The sequence below is a fragment of the Chelonoidis abingdonii genome, chromosome 2, assembly GCF_003597395.2.
Source record: "Chelonoidis abingdonii isolate Lonesome George chromosome 2, CheloAbing_2.0, whole genome shotgun sequence".
NCBI lineage: Eukaryota > Metazoa > Chordata > Testudines > Testudinidae > Chelonoidis > Chelonoidis abingdonii.
This window is the reverse complement of record NC_133770.1, coordinates 230,623,380-230,629,678: the sequence shown is the minus strand read 5'-3', so window position 1 is coordinate 230,629,678 and position 6,299 is coordinate 230,623,380.

The following is a 6,299-nucleotide window of genomic DNA, read 5'->3' as shown; positions in this document are numbered from 1 at the left end:
ATCTCTAATCAAGATGAGTACTTAAAATGTTTGGATGAAGAGAGACAAAAGGCAGAAACTCCACACCTGCTTCTCAGTACTAATCAATCAACTAATCTTGGGTTATACTTGGATTACATTCAGACATTCTCAGCATACCGATCTTAGCTCCACTCCAGCTAAGCACCTTCCTTCCTATAGAGACCCACATTAGGTGGCTACACAGGAGATGACCCTTGCCTCTCTCCAGGATTTATGAAATACTTTTCACCTTCATGATACCTGGTGGTCAAACATTTCATTCAATTATTATTTATAGTCTGTTTCTAATTTTTTTCTTAAGCACCTGATAAGGCATGTTTAGAATACAAGATAGTGACTTTATGACTCAGCCACTAATCTATTCTGGCTAGTACTTGCCCTACCAGCAGATGTGGCTCTAAGGGAAACAAATGGGGATTATTATTTCCCCAGCTATGTATGTAATCCCTTAATGGGGGTTTATTGGAATCCTGGTCTGTTAATGCAGTTTTAAGTACTCATTTGGCTGTTCTGCACATTTATGAGCTGAATAAGGTAGAGATCAGAGAGCACAACTTTGTGAGCAAAAATGTCTGCGTTTTAGCAGACTTGGATACTTATCTGGCTCTCCATCACCATGGTATCCGAGTGCCTCAGACTTTTTTATATGTTGTCCTCACCACTCCCCTGTGAAGTGCTATTAACCCCATCCTATAGATTAGGAGCTGAAGTACAAAGAGATTTTGTGAACAAGGTCACACAGGAGTCTAGGATTGAAGCCCGTTCTCCTGAAACTCAAGTTAGCACCCAAGCCACTGGCCCATCCTTCCTTAGAAGAGATTAGCTGGAAATTTTGAACCTCTGGTCACTTACATACAAAACAGGAAGCCTTCCACTACCACCAATCTTCTGCACAAAGATGTGACGGTACCTCTGACCAATACAGTTCCATTATTTCCTTGTGCTCAGCCAGCTGTCTATATCTGCCTGCTGTCTTTTATCTTATACTTAGATTGTACACTTTTTGCAGCTTCCTTAGAGGTTTTTAAGGTCAGGCTTGACAAAGCCCTGGCTGGGATGATTTAGTTGGGAATTGGTCCTGCTTTGAGCAGGGGGTTGGACTAGATGACCTCCTGAGGTCCCTTCCAACCCTGATATTCTATTCTATCCTCTTCATTTGGCTAGTAGCTTCCACCCTATCTTGGTGGATGATGATCTGGCCTCTGTTATTCATGCCTTTGTCACCATCTGGACTACTGCAATGCTATACACCCGGTCATGAAAACTTCAGCCCCTATGAAATTCCAACTAGTACAGAACACTGCAGTGAATCTCCTCACAACACAGTCTATCGTGAGTTCATCAGACAAGTTCTCTGCTCTCTTCACTAGTGTGATCATAGAATATGGAATTGGTCCTCAAGGTCTTGGTCCTTATCTTAAAAATGTTCACTGGCCTGGGCCCAGGATATCTAAAACATTGAGTAAAGCTCCATGATGAGGATCATGGTCCCCAACTTTGCTCTTCTGGCACAATGGAACTCTCTCCAGTAAGGGTAGTGCTTGTTCATGCAGGAGCACCGTGGGGGCTGGCCCAGACACCCAGCTTCCCTGTGACATGCTCGGCTAGGGAGAATGAGCCAATGCAGACTCACCTGTGAATAGTTAATTGGCTAAGTAACTGGGCAGTAGTTTTTTAGGTAAGGAACACCATGGGCCTTTAAAACGGGTATTAGGGCTCAGGCAGAACACAGAGAGGAAGCTCCTGGGGAAAGAGTCCCTCAGGGGACTTGAACAAGGAGCTACTCCCACTGGTGTCTCCCTGGAGAGCAGAAGTTCCCGGTGAGAGGAACAGCTTCCAGAACGCAAAGAAAGCTCCAGGGAAGAGAGACTACAAAGCTCCCCAGGCACGAAGGACCTAAAAACTGTTTTGCCTGTGGGTGACTGGGATCCTATAAAAGGAGGCGTCCCTACCAGGATGGAGCACAGAGGCCCCACCCAGCAAAAGCAAGAACTGGGAGAGCACCCCCTGTGAAGTCAACAAGGGGGCTCCAAAGTTGTTGGGCCTGCAAGGAGCCTGGGCACCTATGGAGGGAGTGCCCTCAGGGGACTTGCAGGGCCCAGGCTAGCCCTGAAATGAGGGCTAAGACACCTACAAACCATGGGAGGGTCACGACAAAGGGAAGGTGCAGGGGAGTGCTTCCACTGCCACACCGGGGCCATGTAAAAAAGCACTTCCCCCGAGAAGGGGGAATGCTAAACAAGGGGCCCAGCCTGAGCCTGACCAGGTTGGAGGGACAGGCTGGAGCCCCAAACCCAGAACTGTCTGGGGCAAGAAGGCCCCAGCTGAACCAGGGAACCCACACAGAATCTAGGAAGGCTATGGTGGGATCTTAAACAAAAAGGGGAACCCACGTGGGAGCTGAGCGGGCTACGGTGGGGCCCAGACATTGGTAGAGGGAAGCAGGCGGCTCCATATAGTGGAGAGCCTGCAATAGGAGGAGGATTACCTGTGGGCCCAGCTGTGAGGGATGCTTGGGGCAATAGGGATTCCCCTCTGCTTACGCATTCTTAAGGAGGAGGGTGTGTAGTGGAGTGGTCACCCTGCTCCAGCCCTGAAGGGGTTAAAGCAGCCCTGGAGAGAGCTGTGGCTGGAAAAGCTAGGCTAATTGGGAGAAGTAGCCACAGGTGGGGCCATGCCCCAATCAGGCCCAGATCTAGGCAGAGGTAGCTGGTCCAGCCCCCCTTGCTGATGAGCGGTTTACAAAGTGCTGTCTGCCCCAGGGAGCAGGGGCTAGATGACTGGCAGTGAGGCAAAGTGGAGATAGGGGGTTGGGGGTTCCCCTGGGAGGGGAGACCCAGAGACAGTGCATAGCTGTGGTGGACAGAACCCCTGGACAAAGGGCAGCCGGGGGCTGGGAGGGACACAGGGCCAGCGGCAGGTGAGACACCAGCCTGCAGTGGGTGCTCCAGGCTGGAAAAAGCTAATTCCAAAGATGACCAGCAGGAGGCGCCATGCCTGTGAGTCGTCACCCCACCACAGGATCTTACAGCAGAAAGTGACTAGTGGTTGATCAAATAAACTAGACCCCTGATGGGACATCATTCACTATATACAAGCCTCACTGAGCTTTTTGAAAGCCCACTAGAGGAGACTGAAGTAGAGACATAATTGTAGTTCCAGACTAAGACACCAGGGGATGCTCCAGGGGTGAGTGCCCTCCATTACAGGGAGACTGAGCTTTCTCAGGAGTCAGAGATGGTGGAATGACAGGAACTAAGGACTATCACAGCCCTCATCACTTCTGCTTAAATGCAAGGTACATTTCTTTGACCTTGCCTTCTCTAGCACCAACACATAGTAACAACTACAATGTGTGTTTGTGTGTGTAAGTGTATGTGTACACATAAAGAAAACTTATCCAAACAAGACATTCTATGGCACACACTTCTCCTGCTGGCAGGAGGATGAGAAAAAAAACACACAGATGTTAGTCATGTTGCCTCGTGCACTACTGACAGGTGTTCAGATAATATGGTGATGAGTGCAATATAACTTTTGTTCTTTGTTTGGGGTCCTGGTCCACAACTAGGGATTCAAGGCACTACCACAAGATATAAATAACATTGTAATAAGATGTTCCATTGGTCGCAAACACTGGGCTATGTTTTCAGAGGACTCTCAGCTGGGTATTTAAAAGGCCACTTCATGCCTGTTACATATTGCCAACAGGAAGGGCATAATGTACAGAAGTACACTTCCCTGGCGGAGGACCAAGAGTAGAATGCCTCTCTGAGCTTCTCAGTACACATTGGAAACACATCCCTACATCAATACTTCCCGCTATGCATCAGTTCTTCTCCACAGATGAATCTCACTTTGGCATGCCATGCACACTCAGAGGAATAGGGATGAAACAACTCTTGCATCTTTTGAGCACAGGGACTGCAATTGTGCTTGGCCTTTATGTGGTCTGAACAAACTGGAGGGTGGGAGTGGGCTAAAGACATTCTCCCACAGCACTCGTGCCTAAAGGCCAGGTAGTATCTCACCCTATATTTGCACCTGCAGCAATTTTTCCCCACACAGAGTCCAGAATCTGTTCATGCACGTCAGATAGCTGGCTATCTTTCAACATAATTCACACATACAAATTCAATTTAGATTACCAGAGATGTAAATTTTAGAGCCAGTTCCTGCAAGTTCTCCACATACAGGTTGTCCATAGGGCCAGGCCTTGAAAAACTTTTTTTGGGTTTTTGTTTTGTTTTGTTTTATTTTTTAATTCTGTGGGGCACATTTTCAACTACACTCTCTCACTACTTTCAACCCATTTCAGAATGTAACTATTAGCACATGGTGTAGACTGTAGAAGACTGTAAGCTCCACAGAACAGAGACTAGGTCTCCCTCTCTGTTTGGTAGATCACCAGACACATTGTCAGCTCTTCACAAATACCATCAGTTTTAAAGTACAGGTAAAACAAAGCATTTTATGGCCATCAACCTGCTGGCTCAACTGTTACCACTCAGTTTAACATCCAGCCAGCAAAGGGATCTTCTGGCACAGGAAAGGAAAGGACCACCTGAGGTCAGAAGGGACCTGGCTGTGAGAGAGAAAGCAGCAGGCTGGAGCCTGAAGCCTAGGAAGGATTACTGGGGAGCTGGCACCAGGAAAGCTGGGTCTGGAGGACCTGGAAAGTGGGCCAAAGAAACACCCTGTTGTTGGGAGGGGACCACTAATGGCTGCAAGCAGAACAAAGGGGTCACAATGAGACCAGATTACCTTCATACTGGCTTGCACTTAGGAAGTGTTGTTTCTCTCTTGTAGTTGGGAACTGTTAAAGATCCTGTGCCTAGGATAATTTTACTGTTTGTTTTTGGCAGCTCTAGTAAAGAAGCATTATCTGAAGCATGCATTTGTTTTTTAGGAACCTACCAGGAGCTAGCCCCTGAAGAACCTAGTGCTTGGAGCAACGACAGCACTTGTACCCCATGCTTGGAGACACCTAGCTCACTGTCAGACACATAATGACAGGTGTACCACCATACTCAAAGGGACAGCCCGCAACAGGATCGGTTACAATGCATTAATGGAGAAAGGTCAACTAATGTACATTCATTAAATTAATGTTTTAACTAAGCCTTTTAGAAACCCAAACATCATGCAATCATTTTCGCATAGAAGAAATTCACCCACTGTTGCTCTAGCACCAGGATAGTATCACCAGTGCTAGCAATGGCTGGAGTGTTGGTCTGGCCAGGCTGCCAGCATTTTCACTGCCCTGTCAGCTAGACCTGGTCTAAACAAGTTAGAAAACACAGTGGTAAAAAGCTGGCACTCAGTGTAAACGCACTCTCCAACTATTGTTGACACTGGTGGCAATAACTGAGGCCTGGTCTACACTGGAGTTGGTGGTGGGAGGTGCAATCTAAGTTACGCATCTTCAGCTATATGAATAACATAGCTGAAGTCAACATACTTAGATCTATTCAGCGTGGTGTCTTCACTGTGGTAAGTTGACTGCTGATGCTCCCCCTTCGAATCCGCCTGCGCCTCTCGCTCCTGTGGAGTACCAGAGTCGATGAGAGAGCGGTTGGCAGTTGATTTATCACGTCTTCACTAGATGTGATAAATCGACCCCTGCTGCATCAATCACTCCGGAGGTAGGTGTAGATATGCCCTCAGTGCTGAAGCAGTAATGGGAGAGATTCAGAAATCCCTTGGGGTACAGTAAGCCACAAAACGGTGTATTTTCAGAGCAGTGTGTCAGGACATTAGTCAGGAAACACACCATTTTAGGGAAATAAATTGTCTCTATTAATTCCCTGTGCTGAAAAGCTTCTTGTCCTAATTCAGACACAAGCTTCCTTCTTTCAGCCTTAGTACTATTGTATTGGAGACTCAGGGCCGGTGCAACCATTTAGGCAAACTAGGCGGCCGCCTTGGGCGCCTAGTGGTTGGGGGCACCTAAAAGCCCCCTCAGGCGAGGAGGTGGAGGTGAGCTGGGTGGAGGGGCACGCGGAGAGGGCTGCCCGCAATAACGAGGGGGGGCGCACAGGAGAACCGCTCCCTGCCCCAGCTCACCTCCGCTCTGCCTCCTCCGCTGAGAACACAGCCCAGCTCTAACTCTCCTCCAATCAGCGCCGCAAGCCTGGGCGGGAGGAGAATTAGAGCAGCGCCGACGTGCTCAGTGGAGGAGGCAGAGCCGAGTTGAGCTGGGGCAGGCTACCCAGGCAGGGTTAGCTTCCGCAGGAGGTCTCCCCAGGCAGGGTTAGCCTGCCGAGGGGGGGGGGAAG